This window comes from Mustela erminea, chromosome 7, assembly GCF_009829155.1.
Source record: "Mustela erminea isolate mMusErm1 chromosome 7, mMusErm1.Pri, whole genome shotgun sequence".
NCBI lineage: Eukaryota > Metazoa > Chordata > Mammalia > Carnivora > Mustelidae > Mustela > Mustela erminea.
Window position 1 is genome coordinate 47,950,652 of NC_045620.1, and position 17,128 is coordinate 47,967,779.

The following is a 17,128-nucleotide window of genomic DNA, read 5'->3' on the forward strand; positions in this document are numbered from 1 at the left end:
CACTAGCAAAGGAAATGGACATCAGAGAGGAGGTCTGGGTGCGTATGTAAGCTCCTCCCCGGCCCCGTCCCCCTCACATGCTCCCCACCTCCCCAGGGGAGACATTCTAAGTGTGCCAACAGAGGTGCGCGTGCACGTACACACACGCATACGCTCGCAGACAGCCACGTGCGCACACCCACACCCAGGCGCTCACATACGCAAGCGCGCACACAGGCGCACATGTAGACGCATGCGCATGCACACACAGGGGACCGCCCTACAAGTCCGCTGGCGCCCAACCAGCAGGTATTTGTTATGATCATTTTAATTACCCGGAGTATGGACAATGAGATGATGACGGGGTGGCAGAAGGGTAGCAAGAAAAGAACTTGGAATCTGAATATTTACGGTCTAACTTGGAGAGGACAGCACTTGCAGACACCGGGGCCAGGGAGAAGTAAAGTAAAGTAAAATAAATAAAATAAAATAAAACAGAAATGCAGGTGCACCGCCTAAGTGCCAGGCCCAAGCAGGCACGTGGTTCAACAGACAGATGATGAATGAGTGTCCCTGCCCCAAGGTAAGGGCTTCCCAGTCCCACAAAGGCTCCTACTCATATGCCCCCTTCCCTCGCTGGAGGCTCCTCCCCTCCATCCTCTCACTTCCCCACCCCCTTTTCTGGCTTCCTGGGACCACCCTCAGGTACACCACCTGCCCCAACATCCTGTGTAGGGTCTGCTTTTAGAAGAACCAAATTATACACACACCACTAGGGTCAGCAGACCAGCCTCCCACCCACTGGCACAACTGTATGCATTTGTTCCTCCAAAAAGTAGAAGTGTTACCTGTGGATTCACAGTCATTCACACCCTCTCTCCTGGAAGAGAGTGTACCAGAGTTGGGGACTTGGATTTCTATTAGCTGGATGCAAGGTGCCATTAGGCATCCATGCTCCCAGCTCTAGAATGTGCTGGGGCGGGAAGCCCTCGTCTGGCCCTGGCGGGAAATGTTTCCACCTTATCTAAGAGAGGGAACTTCCTGCCACGGGGCCCCACAGCCTGCAAGTACCTGGTGTGTTTTCAATCCAGGCTTTACAGTTTTGCTCCAAGAGTGTTGTTTGGTGCTTCTTTGTTGCCATTTGCTGGGACAAAGTTGCTGTCCAGTTTGTGAACTTTCTGTAACTCTTCCACCCTAGAAAAATTCCTACCCTTCCAACTACCATCCCCACCACCTCACCAGCCTCCACCAAGGGAGGAGGAAATCCCTGGGTGCTCTAAGATTCCTCAACTGAAGACCTGAACATGTTCATAGCCTGGACTGCCTGTGCCTTGTTCAGTCAACCTCCCAGACAGCCTTCAGGGCTCCCTTCCCTGATCAGTCACATTTGCCCTTTGTGCATAACTGAAGGAAGCTCCTTGCCTGACCGCATGAAGTACGAGCCATTCCCTGTACTCCCTCTGGCACCTCCTGCTTCTGCCATCTATCCCCACTTACACATTGTCTGTAACTCCCAACAAATCTGGGGATCAGCCCCCATGTCTGACAGAGACTCTAACTCCAGGATCCTCTCCAGAGATGCTTCTGTGCCTCCTCTACCACAACCCTCCTTCAGCCTCCACGGTCAAGTTCTGTCCCCAGCTTCCTGGTCTCCCTGCCTCCTTTTGTGCTAACAGTACCCAATTCAACTAGTCTTCCTAAAACACTGAGTTGGTGAGCTGGCTGCAGGGCCTGGCAGGCCACAGAGCCACCCTGGAACCAGCCACAGGACAGGACCTCAGCTGGCATATGGGGTACATCAACTTGACTTAGCCCAGCCTTCCAGAATTTCTTTTCTCCAGCCCAGCCTCACTGGACTACCTGGTGTCCCCCCAAAATGGGGGGGGGGCAAAAAGTGTGCAGAACATGGAGATACATCAAAAGATTGCCACCTGAAACCCTGAAAATTATACTAGAGCATTGTCTAGTGGTATCCCTGGGTGGCATCAGATCCTCGAGGGGAGGTAATGTGGTGGTTTTAAGGTAATGTCCCCAAGTTCTGTGATAATCTTTCCCCCGAAGAGTGGAGCTTAATTCCCCTCCCCTAGAGTGCACTGTTCTGAAACACTCACTCCCGGAGGGCAGAACACAGCACAAGTCATAGGATGCCACTTCTGAGATTATGTTGTGAGCACAATATGCTTTCATCTGGACGCTCCTCCTTTTCTCTTTCTCTCCTGCCCCCTTTCCTCCCCCTTCCCTCTCTTTCTCCTTTCCCCTTCCTCTTCCCTTACGCTCTCCCTCTCCTTCTCCCTCCCTGCTCCCCCTCCCCATCCCTCTCCTTCTCTCTCATCACTCTTCTCTGGAACTCCAGCTGCCCTGTCTTATGGGTGGATGGATGAGGCACCATGACAAGAACCGAGAGCATCTGCCAATAGCCACCTGAATAAGCTTGGAAAGGGGTCCTTTAGCACCTTCCAGAAACTGCAGATCTGGCTCACAACCTGATGGCAACCTCTCACAGACTCTGAGCCAGGACCACCCAGCCAAGTGACTTCCAAGTTCCTGACACACAGAAACTAAGATTAAGCATGTTTGCTGTTTTAGACTGCTAAGTTTTGGGGTGATTTTTATACAGCACTAGGTGACTCACTTGTTGACTTACATTTACTGTTAAGGACCAAAGTACAAAGGCAGATGTTAACTTCTGAATATTGACAAATGGCAAATGTTTTTTTCTGGCAGAGTAAATAATCTCAAAGATAATGGGTTTATTGTTCTATAAAACTCAACCAGTATTTTTACCATCTTATTCCATCATTCCTTTATCCTCTTGCCATCTCTACCAGTTTTTTTAGATATTTTAAATTAGCTCCATCAGCCTGTTGATTCCCTTATAAATGAGCTAAGTAAATATCTGACACCAAAATACTGGTGAGAGAATTGTTTTAACATTTTTAGAATTATGCTTTGATCTCATGTACTTCTGTGCCTTTGCACTTTTGTTTGTGCTATACCTGCAGACCAGGGCACACTTTCCTGTTCAAACATTGCTTGTCCTGTAAGACACACTTCTGTGTTTCTTCTCTGTGGAAGCTTTCTCTGACCTTCCAAGAAGAAGCCTCTCTCCCTTCCCCATTGTCCTAGTTGGGGTTCTCCAGAGAAACAGAACCAATGGGAAAGTTAGATGGACAGATAGATGGTAGATAGAAAGATAGAGAGATGATGGATAGATAAATGATAGATATACAGGTAATAGAGAGGTGATAGATGCATATATACATAGATATATAGATAATACATACATAGCTAAGAAAGATACATGAATTGATAGAGAGTGAAAGAGGTATATTACAAAGCATTGACTTATGTGACTATGGAAGTGGAAAACTCCCACAACCAGCCATCCGCAAGCTGGAGATCCAGGAAAGCCAGCAGTGTAGTTCAAAGCCCTGAGACCCAGAGAGCCATGGTATAGATTCCAGTCTGAGTCTGATGGCCCAAGAACCAGGAGCAATGAAGGCAGAAGACTGATGTCCTAGCTCAGCAGTCAGGCAGAGAAAGCAAATTCAACCTTCCTCTGATTTTGTCCTAACCAACCCTCAATAGACTGAATGATGCCCACCCACAAATTCAAATGCTAATCCTCCCTGGAAACACCCTCATAGACATAAGCAGAATTCATGTTTAACCAGGTATCTGGCATCCTATGGCCCAATTAGGCCAACACATAAGATTAACCTTCACACCCATGTTCCCATTGCACTTTTCTCATGGTGCTACCAGAGAATTTCTCAGAAAATATGAAGGGTCTCTAGGACCAGCCCCAACTTAGACCCCTTGGCCTTCACTGAGGAAGTGAGGTAGGCTGGGGGAGCCACCTTCTCAGAAGAGGCTGGGGTGGTCTTGGAAGCCTTTGAAATAAAAAGTGTCCTTTTTCCAGGAGTTGTCCACATATGTGACAAGCCAAAGAGGAAAGACAAAAGCCCAACCTGTGAGGAAGATGTGGCTGCAAGACTTCAGATGGCATTGTTTGTTGGACAACAAGATGGGGGTGAAGTGCACACCTACAGAGGCCCAGAAAGGTCAGTGTGAAGGGTGACAGGCAGCGTGCAACCAGAGATGAGGGGCGACAAAGTGAGGCCAGGCTGCTTCTTAAAGGAATCACTGTGGTTTGGACAATTGCGATTTTTGTGAGGGCATAGAGAATATTTTATCTTTGAATTCACTTCTTCACTCTTAGCACATGATACATAAATGCTTAATAATTAATAAACCTGTAAGTGAATGAATGAACTAAAAGTGGTCATTTAGATAAATTGGAAAAAAAAAAGTGTTTGTAAAACATTTCCATCAAAATGTCCAGTAGAATATTACTTCTTAGCACCTGTAATGTACATCCTGCCCCTCCATATTAGCACTATTCCTTTCCTCTTTCTTGTTCTAAAGCTTCCACAAGGCTACAAGAGTAAATATGTATCAACTACTTTTTGCTGCATAACAAACCATCCCTAAGTTTGATGTCTGCATAACTTTCTTTTCGCTGCTATAACACATTACCATATTTTTTTTGTAGAATGCAACTTTCTTTTTTTTAATTTAAAATTCAATTGGCCAATATAGAGTACATCATTAGTTTTTGATGTAGTGTTCAACGATTCATGAGTTGCATATAACACCCAGTGCTGATCACATCATGTGCCCTCCTAATGCCCATCCCCCAGTTACCCCAGCCCCCACCCACCTCCCTTTCCACAACTTTCAGTTTATTTCCTAGAGTCAAGGGGGGTCTCAGGATTTGTCTCCCTCTTTGATTTCTTCCCATTCAGTTTTCCCTCCCGTCCCCTATGATCCTCTGCACTGTTTCTTACAGTCCATATATGAGTGAAACCATGTGATAGTAGTTGTCTTTCTTTGATTGAGTTATTTCACTGAGATAATCCCCTCCAGTTCCATCCATGTCGATGGAGATAACAAAGTACCACAAATTTAATGGCATGAAACACCACAGATTTATTCTCTTATAGTTTTGGAAGTCAGAAGTGCAAAATGAGTCTTATAGTACTAAAACCCAGGTGTTAGCAGGTCTGGTTCCTTTTGGATGCTCCAACGGAGAAGCCAGTCCTGCCTCTTTCAGCTTCTAGAAGCCCCTGGTGTTCCTTAGCTTGTGGCTGCAACATTCCAGTCTCTGTTTCTGTCACAGCTCCTTCCCTTCTGTCTGAACTTCCTATATTCCTCTTATAAGGACCCTGTGATTACATAGCAATGTAATTACACCTAGATAATCTTCCATAATTTCCCTATCTCAAGATTCTTAATTTAATCATATTTACAAAGACCCTTTTCCCTTTATGTAAGTTAACATATTCACTGGTTCTGGGGAGTAGGATGTAGACATATTTTGCAGGGGGATGGGGGGAGTGGTGGCTTAGAACAACAGCTATGCACTCTTCCCAGTGTCGGGGTCAAGCTCGGCTGGGCATTTCTCTGACCCCAGCTGGGATCCCTCACTGTCTGCAGTCCTCTGCTGGGTCAGCTGGGGACTGGCTGGCCTAGGGTAGCCTGAGCAGATTCCACTCATCTCTGCTACAGTAGCCTCTCACCCTCCAGCAGGCCAGGACGGCTTGTTTATGTGATTTCTGAGAGAGGGAAAAAGCTTCCGAGACTTCTTGAGGCTTCATCTCAGAAAGCACTTCACAAGGTCAGCTCAGCTTCCAGAGGAAAGGAAGTGGGTGGAGCTGCGAGGTCATATTGCAAAGGGAGGGTAAGGGATTGCAACAAAGTCTTTAATTCACTGCATATTTATTGATCACCATCCCAGAAGGATGTTAACCTTTCCATTCCACACAGCACCTTGTATGTACACAGTAATTTTCCCTCCAAGTCCAAGGTAGCCGGGGCAAGGGTCCGAGGCACCACACAGCTGAGTACTGTAGACCCATCTTCAACAGCGACACTGTGTGGCAGGAGAAAGGAATGGCAGCGTGTTCTGGGCAGATGCTAGTCTTTGCCCACTTGGCTGTGGAATGAAGACCCACCCTCCTCCTATTTTTGTCCGTAAGACCCAGGGCGCTGAGGAAGACTTAGTGGCCTTCCTGCCTTCAAGACTTCTAGGCAAACAGGGACAGTGAATTTGTGGTGGTTGAAAAATAAATTGCAAGACCATGTTTGCTTCCTGCTTGTCAGAGCAGCTCATCCTGGTTATGTGCACACCTCATAGCTGCTTTCTCCACTGCACACTTTTCTTTTCTGGCAACTTTTTACTTTGATATACTATCAAACTTAAAGAAAAGTAGCAAGAATAATTCAAGGAACTTCTTTTTTTTCTTTACCCAGATTCCCAGTTTTACATATTGCTCCATCACTTAATCCATCTCTCTTTCTCTCTCTTTTTTCTAAACTGTTTGAAATTAGGTAGGAGAAACTGTCCTTTGATTCACCCGAGTCCAGTGTGTCATTCGTAAGAACAAGGACAATGTTTTTATTCCTAAGATATTATTGTCAAAATCAGAACATTTTATACTGACACAATCCTATTACCTAACGCACAGTCCATATTCAAATTCCATCAATTGTCCCTATAATGTCCTCAACATACTTCTTTAAATCCTTAATGACTAAATACTTAAATTTGGTTTGACAGCATATCATAAGCAATTGAATAACAAGTCAAATCTGTCCACATGTGTCACCTAGCCACACAGATAAGCATTGACTTTGCCAAATTACGTAGTCAGTTGAAAGAGCCATGGGAGTTCAGTGATTATTCCAGACAATTAACCTGGAGGTTAAGTCAAAGAGAAAGACGGTGAACTGTTTTTGCACTACTGAACCTTTCTGCGCCCCTGAAATGCCCTTCCCAAGGGTCTCCCAGGCAACAGGTAAACCTAAGAGAGACACTGTTCCAGAAAATTCTGCCTGTCCATAGCAACCATGGGGCAAAAAGGAACAGAGACAAAGACACACCATGCCAAGAGCACAGGTCTCGTGTGTCACTGCCAATATTTGTTTCAGTATAAAAATAACTTTCCAGCACTGTTCTGCCTCTGTCAAGAGAAAGCCAACAGAGGTGAAGGTGAAGGAGTGGCCACCCTGTGCTTCCAGGACACCTCAGGGGCACCACAGCGGGCTTCCACTTGGGGCAGAAAACATGTTTTTTCTGGCTTGGCCGCCCACAGCAAATCTTATTATTTCCCTTATGAATATGAAGTCATTGTTCAAAATAAAAAAGGGGATGAATGGGGAGGGCTGTATTTAACCAGGATGGTGCTGATAGCAGGTTACGTAACCTCCCCCATGACATTCTATCAAAAATAGAGGGAAAATCCATGCATAAAGGTTATCCCCCGAGGGTAATGCATACAGAGTGCAGATTGAAATTATACTGATTCAATGGGAAAACCTGTCAGGCCCAGAGAGTCCCTGTTGTTCAATGTCTTATCTGTCTGTCTTCCTACAGATTCCCTAGTCAAGACATTCTAATTGAAATCCACACTTAAATAATTGCTGTTTGTAAGATCCAGAGTATGGATTGTGACAAATAAGTGGACAGTGCATGGACCCGTTGGTCAACATTTGATAGACTTGGAGACAATGGCATCATTTGTGGGCCCAATTTCTTCAGACCTCTTCAGAGTCCCACTGGATTCTGATCATATATAAGAGACACTGCATCTCTAGGTTCTCACTTACAGTCAGGGCTCAGTAAGTATTTGTTGACTAAATCCAGAAAGGAAAAAAAAAAAAAAAAAGAATACATTTGACCCATGCACTTCTGATATTTCAATCAAAAAATTACTAAATTTCCTTAGGAGTTTACAAGAATTGGATTTGGCCATCTCTAGATTATAAAACCTTAATGAGAAATATAATAGGAATGCACTGAGCAGTTGCAAAAGGAAAAGTACACACAATAACTTCTTCTGGAGATCAAAGAACAAAGTGTTGTGGTTGGTAGAGCAAAGCTGGCCTATTTGCCATACCCAGATTATATACTTTCAGAAAATTGGAATATGTACTTACCATGGTTCTCCAGAGACGGAGAGATTTATTGTATAGGAGAAACGAGCAAATCTCAAAACCTGCAGGATGAATCAACATGTTTGAGACCCAAGAAGAGTTAATGTTTCAATATCGCTCCAGTGGCAGGAAAATGTTACTGTCTCAGTTTGAAGACTCTCAGGCAGAAGAATTTCTCTTACTTGAGGAGGGTCAGGTTTTTTGTTCTCTTTGGGCTTTCAACTGCTTAGATGAGCCCTCCATTATGGAGAGCAATCTGCTTTACTCCTGTGGATTTACATCTTTACATCTGTGAATTTGAATATTAATCTCAACCAAAAATACCCTTATAGAAATACTCAAATCATATTTGACGAAATATCTGGTGCCCAGTAAAGTTGACATAAAATTAACCATCGTAGAGTAGAACAAAATATTTTTGCTTAATCAAAACCAATCAACTATCAAATATTTAATGAGTACCTACATGTGCCTAACACTTATTGTATGCCAGCAGAGTTAAGAGGTCACATAGGACAGTTTTCTTCACCACAGGTTGCTTATAACCATAGTTGCGAAGGTAATATTTAAATGCCACATTGTGGCTTTCCTGAATGGGTTTCAGTTTCCAATCTGGGCTCATGAAGACTTTCCTGGGGTTGGGAGGGCCCTTTCTCCTTTTTTCCATCCAAGTACACTGCACCAACTTTTGTTTCTATGCCAAGATTGAACCCATGATATTTTGCAATTTGTATATGAACCCTGATGAATCATTTTTGGGAGATGATGGCCCTGTAACTCCTACTTGGTTGCACAATACTTACTATGAGTTTTTCTGCCATCCTTGTGACTGTGGCATCATAACCAAAAGAGAATATAAATGTTACATTCCCTTGTGAATCAGAAGTTGGTTGTTCGCTCCTATATTCAGAAATGACTTCTTTTGGTGTGGATTTAATGTGCTATTTAATAGAAATCTGAGAAACTGGCATAAAATGTAATGGTACCTCAATTCTCTTCTATTATAAAAAGCTAATCTGTAATTTCAAACACAATGGCATTTTTGTCTTTTATTCTCTTTTCTGAAAAGATGCTGCTTTGCTTTTAACTTTGTGGAGAGTTACTTATGAATGAAGTATGTCATAGTACAAAAAATGCCATATTATTATCCCATTCAGGGCTAAATCATGCAGAACAATTAAGTCAGATCACATACAACAAGTAACTAATCTTTCAGGTCCTCAATAATGCATAGAACATTAGTGCTATGAGAAAGCAACATTAACTTGAACATGAACAACATGAACTATCAGAGAAGGTGCTTGTGGGAGGCAGAACTTAAACTGATCTTGCAAAGAAATTCAGAAGTGAAGTGAAGTTCCCTGGGTGAGTTTTTTTAAGAGCCAACTCTAGATTGAGGATCCAAGCACAAGGTTTTCTTGGTTTTGCTTTGTTTTTTGTTTGTTTTGTTTTATGTTATGTTAGCCACCACACAGTACATCATAGATTCTTTTATGTGGTGTTCCATGATTCATTATTTGTGTATGACACCCAGTGCTCATTAGAACATGTGCCTTCCTTAATACACATCACTGGGCTACCCCATCCTCCCACCACCCTCCCCTATGAAACCCACCATTTGCATCAACATGGATGGAACTGGAAGAGATTATCCTAAGTGAAATAAGTAAAGCAGCGAAAGATACTTATCATATGGTTTCACTCATATGTGGAGCATGGAGGAGATTAGGGGAAGGAAGGGAAAACTGAAGGGAGTGAAATCAGAGGGGGAGATGAGCCATGAGAGACTATGGACTCCAAGGATCCAAGTGCAAGTTTATTTGGAAAGTGAGCTGAGAAGCCCAGGTAGGGGAGCAGGAAATTGATTCGAAGAAAGGAAGGCAACAAATAAAGGGTGTCTCATCAGTTAAGATATCATTTGGGCAGCTGGAGCACAGTCATCTTGGGAAGCTCTAGGAGACAGTGTAAACAGTGTAGACACACTTGCTATTGCCCTGAGATGAGAGAGCAGGAGTATTATCACACCCACTCCCTTCAGCCATTGGTTGAGTGCTGCCCTGAGGTGTGAATTCCCTAGCACTTCCAGCCCACCTGTGGGCAGCAGAGCTGTGTCAGGCAGCCAGAGAAAACCCTCCAACAAGGAACTGCTTACACAGGCAGCCGGAAGACTGATATGCCCTGAAGTATTAATAGTGAGAGGATATGGGCAATGCAACAAGAGATTCTGCTACAGTGACATTTACAGCATTCAGTCCAATGGACTACTAAATCACAAAGTCCAATTAAATCATAGCACATACAGCAAGCTGCTAAGGATGTGTCAAGTAGAAAAATATATGAAGGGCCCCTGGGTGGCTCAGTTGGTTGAGAATCTGACTCTTGGTTTTGACTTAGGTCATGAACTTAGGTCATGGGATGGAGCCCCCGCTTTGGGCTTTGCACTAAGTGGGGAATCTGCTTGAAGATTCCCCCTCTCTGCACCTTCCCCTACTCATGTTCATGCTCTCTCTCAAATAAATAAGTCTTTTAAAAAAAGTACATGAAAAGTTTAGAAGCGAAGAAGCAATACCGACTACGTTATCAGAGAGCTCCCTGGAAAAAGTGGGTTTCAAACTGGGATTTGGAGAAAACCCAAGCTGCCTACCACTGCTCACCAGGTCAGAGAGTCTCATGTATTCTTTATTAACCTGGTCAGGCCCCAAGGTCTTCTGCATCAGTTAACAGAGATTTCCCTTAGCTACAGCACGAGATAAAGCCAGTCTTTGCTGAAAAGGGTCAGCACAGACACAAGAGCAGAATGCGGTGTTTTTGAGCTTGTGGGTGAGCACGACCTCTCCCATCAACCTTCAGATGTCCCTATAAACCTGACCAGCCCCCCCAAAACAGGAGGCCAGGTAGCTGAGGGGTCACCACCTCAGAAAGTTATTTTGGATCACTGGGCAGAAGATGACCATATTCCAAAGCCCCAGCTGGGCTGGATCTTTGGGATTCAGCTAACACAGAGCCCAAGGGAATGAGAAATACCTGTAGTATCTGCCCCTCTATGTCCCGCCCCCCAAAGAGCCCCCACCCAAGGAGGAGGAAGCATAGGCAAAGAGTTAAAAATCTTGTCCACACTTAAAAGCAAATCAAATCCCATGAGGTGGGTGGTGTCCGTCCATTACCCACTCAATGGAAGTAGAAACTGCAGTTTGGGAGTGTGGGTTTGTGCAGACATGAAGCTGCGGGATGATTCCAGAATTTCAGCCCATTGTTGTCTGCAAACAAATCCCTTTAGGTTATGCCATCCTGCCTTCTTCACACCACACTGAGCTCCATGCCTGGAGCACGGCCTAGAACCAGGGGAGAACACTTCCCTCTTCATATTTCCCAAATAGGTATGTAGGTAAGGTGATCTATGGGATGGATTCTGCTAGGAGCCAATAATTAAGTGGCCCCAGTAATGATGTCTTTATATCCCTGCTCTGCTCTCAGGAAGTCAGTGATTCTTCAGAATCACAAGGTGATTCAGAAGACAGCACACCGGGAGCCAAGTTCTTGCCTTAGGCTGGCTTGGGCAAAAGCCAGAGCTCTGTTTCAATTAATTTTCTTCTAAAGACAAACTTTATTTACCGCCTAAATCAGAGGTATTTATTGTGAGGAAATAGGCTGTGTGGGTGAAGTCAGGAGCCCTTGTGTTGGCACATCAAGCCTTGATTTACACCTGCTTGTGTGGTCATTCTTGGTCAGGGAGCCAAAGAGCCTGGGCCAGCACAGCCCCCTCTCAGAGCTGCTGGAACAGTGCCAGCTTGTCATTTAAGCCCATGTGAGTCAACTATTCCTTTGCTTTTGGTGCTAAGCATTCTGACACATTTTTCCATCCTCAGACTTCCTCTCATTCTTTTTTTTTTTTTTTTTTTTCCTATTTTAAGGCATCGCCTAGCACCTCCTAGCATCTGGAAAGATGAAAATGCAAACATTTCTTTATCAAACACATTTCCTGACCCTTTTCTGCCCCTAATTACAAAAAAGAAAGAAAGAAAGAAATGAAGAAATGTCCCAAACCAGGTGCAAATCAAATATTTATACATCAAATCCAATTTTATTAATGCAATTAATAGATGAAAATGTTCAAGTCATATCATGGTGCTTTAGCCAAATTTCTCATTCTGTTGGAGAGCGGTCCTGACACATAACCCTATCCTTGCATCTATCATCTAGAACATTTTATTCCATGCATTTATTCTTTATACCGCCCTCATTCTTCAAAGGGTTTGTGACAGTTTACATCACACACACACACACACATGCATACACATCAAAATGGTGAAATATACAAAAACAAAAAATCAGGTTACCCTTCCCAGCATCTCTCCCAAGAAGGTGTAGACAATCAGAACAATGGAAAATGGAAACACAGTTATGTTGGCCACTAAGAATCCTTAATTGCTCTATTAATTGTTAATATGATATTTTAAAATTCAAAAGAGAGTGGCACTTGTGTGGCTCAGTGGGTTAAGCCTCTGCCTTCATCTCAGATCATGATCCCAGGGTCCTGGGATCGAGCCCCACATTGGGCTCTCTGCTTGGCAGGGAGCCTGCTTCCCCCCCTCCCTCTCTGCCTGCCTCTCTGCCTGCTTGTCATCTCTGTCTGTCAAATGAATGAATAAAATCTTTAAAAAAAACTCAAAAGAGAGACTTAATGCCACATGAACAAGTATTAGAGATGTGGTAGGGAATTGTGAATCTTCATACAGGACTGATGAGAGTAGAAATCTGAAGGACAGCTTGGAGGAGTAAACGAGTGAGATTTGGCCATGTTGAAAATTGGGCTTGCCCATAACTCTTGAAATTCTAGATCATCCAGACATTGATTTCTTAAAATGTGTGCACAAGAATATAAGCACATGGTGTGTAGTTTTTTTTAAAGCACTGTTTGCAACAGGTAAAGACTGAAATTTCTTATAGATCCACCAATATTAAAATGGAAAAACTGTGATATATCCATACAGTGGACCATTTTATAGTGGATGAAATCAACAAGCTAGCTGTATATTTTCAACAAGGATATACATGAAAAAAAAAAGTGGTGCTAAGGGGGAGGGATGATAGGGAGTTAGTGCTTCATGGGGACAGTTTTGGTTAGGGAAGATTAAAAAGCTCTGGAGACAGTTGGCGGAGATGGTTGCACAAGAAGAATATAGTTAATGCCAATGAACTGTACACTGAAAAATGTCCAAAATTTCTACATTTATGTTTTGTATATTTTACTTCAAAAAAGGACATTGTTAAATGATTTGATATTTTTTTTCTGTATGTTTGAAATACTTCATAATATAAGTACATAGAGACAAACAGAAAGAAAGAAATGAGAATTAAAATAACACTGCTGACCCCACATAACCTTACAAATATCCTTTGGATAAATAAACATCTTCCAAAAAGATCTATACTTCCAAAGTATAGATTATTGCATCTTGCAGCATTTGTCACTCATGAAGATAATTTCTCTACTACTGATTCTTTCTACCAACCGGAAAAGAACACACTGGTGAAAGCAGAAGTTGGGCTTATGAGGCATTGCTCAAAGGGCAGGGGACATGGAGTAGGCAGTCAACCAGATGTACAAGGGGCACACAAGGGCCAATGGAGAAGGGGAGGGGATGAGCCCACCCAACCCCTGTCCCTTCATATCTGGCCAGTCCTGGGGGTTGTCCTCATCAGAACTGGGAGACTATTAGCAAGTCTTCTTTCAAAGCCCAGGCTTCTGCAAGTTGGGGCCATCAGATATACAGTTGGTTCACTAACCATGAAAGGACCCATCTGATTTATCTTGATTCTGGGGCTTTCATAAGAAAAGTCTCTAAAAATGGAACCATGATGAATTCAAGATGTGCATGGCCATCCCACCTGTAGGAAAAATCTCCCTGATGTTAACTTTCCCCAAATCATTCCTTGGAACCTCCAGGTAAACTTGCACAGTGGGCTGTAGAAGGCAGAGAAGACATCACTGCCATCAGACCACTAGATCTAAAATCTCCAGGCTGAGAGCTGCTAACATCATTCCAGGCACCTGGTCTCATATATTCCTCCCAAACTTTGTTTCAGCACTGTCCACTGAACGTCAAGATTTGCTTTCACCGTGGCTGCAGAAAGGAACCATCTGAGTGATTGATCACAGAAGCAAAAGTTCCCTCCTAAGAAAACAGGCAGAGACGCCGTACACCCTTCCTGATCCTCAGGGTTGACCTGATATCCTTGCTGGTGGGCAGTTTATAGTTTAGAAGAGGGTTGGCAAACTTGTTCTGTAAAGGGAAGATATTAACTGTGTCAGGCTTTGCAAGGATTTTTGTCTCGGTTGCAACTGGTCAACCCTGCTATTGTGGCTTGAAACCTAGGCAAAATATAAGCAAATGGATGTTGCTGTGTTCCAATAAAACTTTATTTATGGAACACTGAACTTGGAATCTCCTGTAATATTTACATCGAATTTAATATTAATCATTTGATTTTTTTCCCAACCTTGAAAAAATGTAAACAAAACACAGGTTATGCAAAAATATGTGGTTGGCCAGATTTGTTTCAGGAGTCATAGCTTACCAACTGCTGGTCTAAACACGCAGTTTGTTCACCAAACATGAAACCACAATATGCCATCACAAATACTATGAACGTGTGGGAGCAGCCCCGTAAGGAGGGAAGAGGAAAGCGTAAGGGAAGAAATGCAGACTTTCTTGTTAGAAACCATCTAACAGGGCAGTCAGGTTAACTTGTTCTCCCAAGCTGAGCAACGGAAGCTGAAACATCAAACACTAGTCACTACAGTGATCGACAGGGATGCCTTCTCCTCGGCACCTGTGTTGAGTGCCTCATAAATCCTTTCCATGATCCATGAGGCAGCCGCTGTCCACACTTACCCCATTGTTCTGAGGATGACACTGTGACACAGAAACAATAAGGAAATTGTCCAAGACCACACAGATGGATGGGTAGACCCAGCACTGGACATGAGAAGTCTGGTCTCGGCCCCTGCTGTCCCCAGCTCTATGGGGACAGTCTGCGGGACTCTTGCTTAAGGACTTGTTTATGGCACCCTACCTCTACCCAGCATCTCAGAAGGTCCATCCTGTACTCTTCCCAATGTATTTCTCTACCCCTACTCCATGTCTGTGGGCTTCTCTTTTCTATCTTTAATGTACTCAGTAGAATGCTTAGAGGTCTATGCCCCCGCTGGTATAGGATCAAAGCTGCTGCTATTGTCCACCATCCCTAAGTGGTCATATCTCTCTCTATCTATCTATCTCTCTCTCTCTCTCTCTCTCTCTCTCTCTCTCACACACACACACACACACACATGTTCACATGCCTACTTCCTATTAGTGTCTGTGGGTTTATTGTGTGCCTGTGTGTGCCTCTGTGTGTGTATCTATGCTTTTGCATCTGTGTCTGTGTATCATGTGTGCATATCTGTGTGTGTACATCTGTCTAGGTATGTGTTTCTGTATTTCTGTGTGTGTATATCTGTAACTGTGTTTATCTGCATGTCTGTCTGCCTGTGTGTGTATCTGTCTGTGTGTCTGTGTGTGTGTGTACCTGTGTGTATACATGCACTGGATCTGGACATCTCTCAGGACTGAGCTCTGGTAGCCCACAAAGTCACCTGCAGGGTAACACTTGCCTTACTGCCTGCTCAGGACCTCACCTCCCCATTCCTGTACCTGTGCTTCCCAGCAGTACCTCCGGGATAAAGCACTCACTCTAATCCAAACACCCCTCAGAGGGCAGACCCTATGCCTGCCTGGCTCACACATGTCCCATGGTGTCTAGCTCAGGGACCAGCACTGAGATGGCTCCATGGAGGGAGGGCAGCAACTGAGTTGTCTGAACATTGGAGGTCTCAGGTCCACCCCCACAGGACACTGCCTCTGACCCGTGGTGTACAGAAGGGTCTGATTCTGTGATCCTTCTCTTCCTGGCCGCAAGTGCCAGGGTGTGCCTCAGCAACTTCTAAAACGAAGCAGTCACATGTTTGGGAACACACACACCCATAATTTTTATCGCAGCATTTTCCCCAATTTGCTCTAATGCTTATGAAAAGGTTTTTCTCTCTCTCTGTTTTATTTCAAAGGTTTTATTTTCTTAGCTACTGAAACCACCAGGATTTTCACTGAGTGTCTGCACTTCTCCAAGTGCAAAATGATGCCTGGTGACCCTCTGAATAGGGATATCACACACCTGATCAGAATACTAGAATGTGACTCTGGTTTTTTTGTTTTTGTTTTTGTTTTTGTTTTTGTTTTCAGTAAATCTCCTTGATGCTGGAAACCAAAGCGGATGTGTTGCCCAAGGGCCAGTATTTCTGACCCAGCCTGTCTGCATGAAGTCCCTGGAGGTCTCAGGTGTTCCAAGCTGCTTTCAGAAGTCACAACACTTCTTATAATTTGGTTTAAGACCCCAAAACAATATGTCCCCTTGTTATTGTTTCAGTGGTGGTCTCTGATCTCTGGGAAGACTCGACTCTGGGAGGCCTGCATTTCACCCAGCCTTGACCAGTTAAGCAAGAACAAGGCTTCCTCATTTTCCCACTTCTCAGGGAGCATGCATATGGCACCTTTCAGGGGAGCTGGGGATGTTCACTGAAGGCACATATCTCACAGAAGTGAAGGCTACTTGGAATCATAGCTGGGTCTGGTGTCTTACTCTGGACTGGGGCTCTGAGCTCCCTTTGGGCGGTTCAAGCTCCTCCTAAACCTTGAGCCAGACTTTCAACAAATGACATATTCATCTTGGGAAATATTTCCTTTCATACATGTTTTTCGGGTTCTCCTTTGTGTGGTCACAATCTGAGAGGCTTCTGTGCACAGTCTCCCAAGCCTCCTGCAGCAAATCCAGGAGGTCCTCACTCACGCCCGACCACAGGGTCGGTGTGGACATGGCCAGTCATCATGACACCCAGTGCAGAGGCACATTTTCCTCAGTCCTTGCTCACTGAACCTCAGAAGTGTCCCCCCGGAGTAACACATGCTGGCTTTGCTGTAGGTAAGAAAGACCCCACCAAGCCGCATGGAAAGTATCAAACAAATGGAGCAGGGCAGAATATGAAGGGGGTTCATGTGACACACAGGCTCATGGTGAAGGAATGAAAGGGATGCTCTGACCTCAGAAGAACCAG

The 17,128-nt window shown here is 44.2% G+C and overlaps 1 long non-coding RNA gene across 1 annotated transcript; it reads left to right on the top strand.

The window, feature by feature from the left end:
- The first annotated feature begins 224 nt into the window (after positions 1-224).
- LOC116596270 lies at positions 225-14,335 on the top strand. The gene is made up of 3 exons (XR_004288093.1): positions 225-288; positions 3,902-4,043; positions 14,065-14,335. It is a non-coding gene; the product is annotated as an uncharacterized LOC116596270 (long non-coding RNA).
- Positions 14,336-17,128: the final 2,793 nt, after the last annotated feature.